General features: G+C 30.6%; 1 non-coding gene across 1 annotated transcript; it reads right to left on the bottom strand.

Annotated features, from left to right (window-relative positions):
- Positions 1-3,433: 3,433 nt before the first annotated feature.
- On the bottom strand, positions 3,434-3,544 carry LOC140990793 (small nucleolar RNA R71). The gene has a single exon (XR_012177718.1). It is a non-coding gene; the product is annotated as a small nucleolar RNA R71 (small nucleolar RNA).
- Between the last annotated feature and the right edge of the window lie 299 nt (positions 3,545-3,843).

Genomic DNA, 3,843 nt, shown 5'->3' with positions numbered 1-3,843 from the left:
CTTCGTAGTTGGGTTGCCTAGGTCAGTTAGAGGATCTAAAGCTATTTGGGTAATCGTTGATCGTCTCATCAGGTCGGCTCACTTCTTGGCGGTAAGGACGACATTTTCTATGACGTGCGGAGCTTTATGTCTCGGAGATAGTTAGATTACACGGGATTCCAGTTACCATCGTATCTGATAGAGACCCAGGGTTCACGACATCTTTCTGGAAGAGTTTACATTCCGCAATGGGGACAAAGTTGCTATTCAGTACAACATTCCATCATCAGACAGACGGTCAGTCCGAGATGGTGATTCAAATTTTAGAATACCTACTGCGAGCATGAATGATCAATTTTCATGGGAATTGGGAATCGAAGTTATCGCTAGGGGAGTTCACCTATAACAACAGCTTTCAGTCATCTATAGGTATGGTTCCCTACGAGGCATTATATGGAAAGAAGTGCAGATCGTCTATTCATTGGGATGAAGTCGGAGAGAGATCAGAGATTGGTCTAGAGATTGTTCAGCAAACTGTTGATGTGGTAGTTAAAATTTGGGACATGATGAAGGCTGCTCAGAATCATCAAAAGCGTAACGCACCGAAAATTTAAAGATCCACGCAAACCACATGCATGCAATTATTAAATTCTCTTGTATTTTAATTAAATGTTTTAATTGCATTATTTAATTATGTTGTTCATATTGACATGTTTAAATTATATTTTCTACATGGTTGCATTAAAATATAATTTTTAAAGGATATTTGAGTTGCGATCGAGGAACGGAGACCGATGGCTGAAAAATAGAAAATGTTTTTATTGATGAATTGTTTTTAATTATTTAAATATGGATGATGCTTTTTCTTATTTTTGAAAATAAGGGGTTTTGAGGTGATTTTATACGTCGGGACGTAATTTTTATCGGTGTTGGATTTTCAAAAAAAATACAAACGTTTTGGGAACCCGGCTAATAAATTCACAAACTTATTTAATCAAAATTATTTTTAATATTTTAATTAAGCACTAATGAGCCTAATTTGTGTGCTTAATGGGCCTAAGCTTAATTAATAATTAATTAACTATTTATAAGCTAAAACCCCACCCCAAACCCCATATTACCCACGCCACTTTCAAGAATTCAGCACAGCAATTCTCCAATTTACACACGACACACACCCCTAAATATTTTAAGAGAAAACCGTGAGCTTCTAGGAGATTTCGGCCTAGGAGTCCATGCCACCGTTCTTCGCAATCGTAAACGAATAATCGTGCGTTAAATACGCAAAGGCACGCCATATTTCTGTCCTTCAAACACCTATCACACCATAGTATTTGTATGATCATGAATTGCATGGAAAAACAATCCACACTTCATATATTTTCGTAACTATGCATGAGCATGTGTTAAACTCTTGGGTTTTGGTTCAAAAATCATGTTTAATATGTGTTAAGGGGCTGCCTGATGAAACTTAAAATTAATAATTTATTATATGTTAAAACTTATATTTTAAAATTTAAGTTTCATTAAAATTATGAAATTATGTTATTTTAGTATTGTGTGTTTATATTTAAATGTCTTACTAAATATATTTTATTTTCAGATTTTCTACGTGTTGGTAAAATAATGATAACTCAAGCTAGAAAATTCAAATTGAGAGTCAAATTCAGTGATTAAAGTCGTGGAACAAAGCATTGAAAGAAGGGGCATGGAATTGAAGTTGGAGGAGACAAAGACTACTATTACAACTACATTGCATTAATAGAATTTTTGACCCTTTCTCTCATTTGGCCTATAAATAGAGGCCTTGTGCTAGCTTGAGAATCATTCTATCTCATTGTAAAATATAGTGTGAGTGTGTATAAAAGTTCTAAGTTCCAATATATTTTCCATTTTCCAAATTATGAGTGATGTTTTTAGTGTTGATCAAAAGTAAGTTCATGGAAAGCTAAATCTATTATGTCAAGGTGAAGAGGATGAATTCTTGGTGAAGTAAGATTGTTTATATTTTGTATATTCTTTCTTTATTTCTTTTCATTTTGCTAATTTCTTTTTATTGTAGGTATAAAAATGAATTATTTGTTGTTATCAATTTACATCAAATGCTTGATACCATTTAAGTGGTTATCTTGATTTGTTGTTTAATTTTGATACAATAAATATTTCATCAATTATTATTGTTATATTATACATACATACATATATATATATATATATATAATATATTTCATTTAGACAATAGTGTGGCTCTGCCGGTTGTTCTAAATGAAATATTATGATTTAATACTAACATCTAACAATCTAACGTTTACTTTATCGCAACTAACTTTTACTTTCTGCATCTAACATTTATTTTATCACAACTAACTTTTACTTTCTGCAACTAACTTTTACTTTCCCGCAACTAACTTATTAAATCATATATTTCATTTAGGCAATAGCGTGGCTCTGCCGGTTGTTCTAAATGAAATATAATGATTTAATTTAACATTTATTTTATGCAGTTATATATTTATATAGTTATATATATAATCATAGGTACCATATATAAAATATCGGTGAATTCGGTATTTTCTATAGTGGGAACTATATTATATTAGGTGTGTGTTTAAATATTTTTATTTTCTTGGAACCATTATTTATGGTGGTTTCCTTTGTTTTACTTTTAGTTAAACAATATTGCATAAACCAAGAATAAATCCTCGAGCCTTGACAAAATTTATAATTTGTAAACTTCGTTCTTGCATTTGGTAATCTATAAATTAATAAATTTAAACTTAAAATAACCTCTCTGTGGATCGATCTCGTACTTACGAAATATATTACTTGCAGACAACCTACACTTGGGTGAATTATAATTTAAGTAGTAGCAAGTTTTTGGCGCCGTTGCCGGGGAGGTATAAATTAAGTTTATATTTGTTAATTATGTTTTATTTATAAGTATTGTGTTTTTTTTTTGTATGAGTATTTGGAGTCGAAAAAAAAGTGGTAGACTTATTCGAGTATCTGAAAATAATTTAAACATGGATGATAATTCAAATAATCAAGATAATGATAACAATAATAACAATAATAATAATAATAATCAAGAACATGATCAATTAAGAACACTTAGGCACCATATGAACCCTATTAGAACTAGTGCCCCATCTTGTTTAGTTTTTCCTCCTGATGCATCTAATTTCAACTTTAAACCTCAAATTATTCAACTTTTACCAAATTTTCATGGCTTAGATTCTGAAAATCCATATTTACATCTAAGAGAATTTGAGGAAGTTTGTAACACTTATAATGATCAAAATTGTAGCATGGATATAGTTCGATTAAAGCTTTTCCCTTTTTCTTTAAAAGATAAAGCTAAAACATGGCTACAAAATTTGAGATCAAGTTCAATAAGATCATGGGAAGAAATGCAACAACAATTTCTCAAAAAGTTTTTTCCTTCCCATAGAACAAACTCTTTTAAAAGACAAATTACTACTTTTTCTCAAAAACAAGGAGAAACATTTTATCAATGTTGGGATAGATATAAAGAATTACTTAATACATGCCCACATCATGGTTTTGAAACATGGAGAATAGTTTCTCACTTTTATGAAGGTCTAATACCTAAAGATAGGCAAATGATAGAATTCATGTGTAATGGAACTTTTGAAGATAAAAACCCAAATGAAGCTATGGAGTATTTGGATTCATTAGCAGAAAATGCTCAAAATTGGGATAATATAGGCACAATAGAACCACCAACAACTAAAATCAATAATTCAACAAATGGGGGTGGTATCTATAATCTTAAAGATGATATAGATATTCAAGCTAAACTTGCATCTTTAGCAAGAAAAATTGAGTCATTAGAAATGAAAA

This window comes from Primulina huaijiensis, chromosome 12, assembly GCF_012295235.1.
Source record: "Primulina huaijiensis isolate GDHJ02 chromosome 12, ASM1229523v2, whole genome shotgun sequence".
Lineage (NCBI taxonomy): Eukaryota > Viridiplantae > Streptophyta > Magnoliopsida > Lamiales > Gesneriaceae > Primulina > Primulina huaijiensis.
This window is presented reverse-complemented; position numbering and strand designations above follow the sequence as displayed.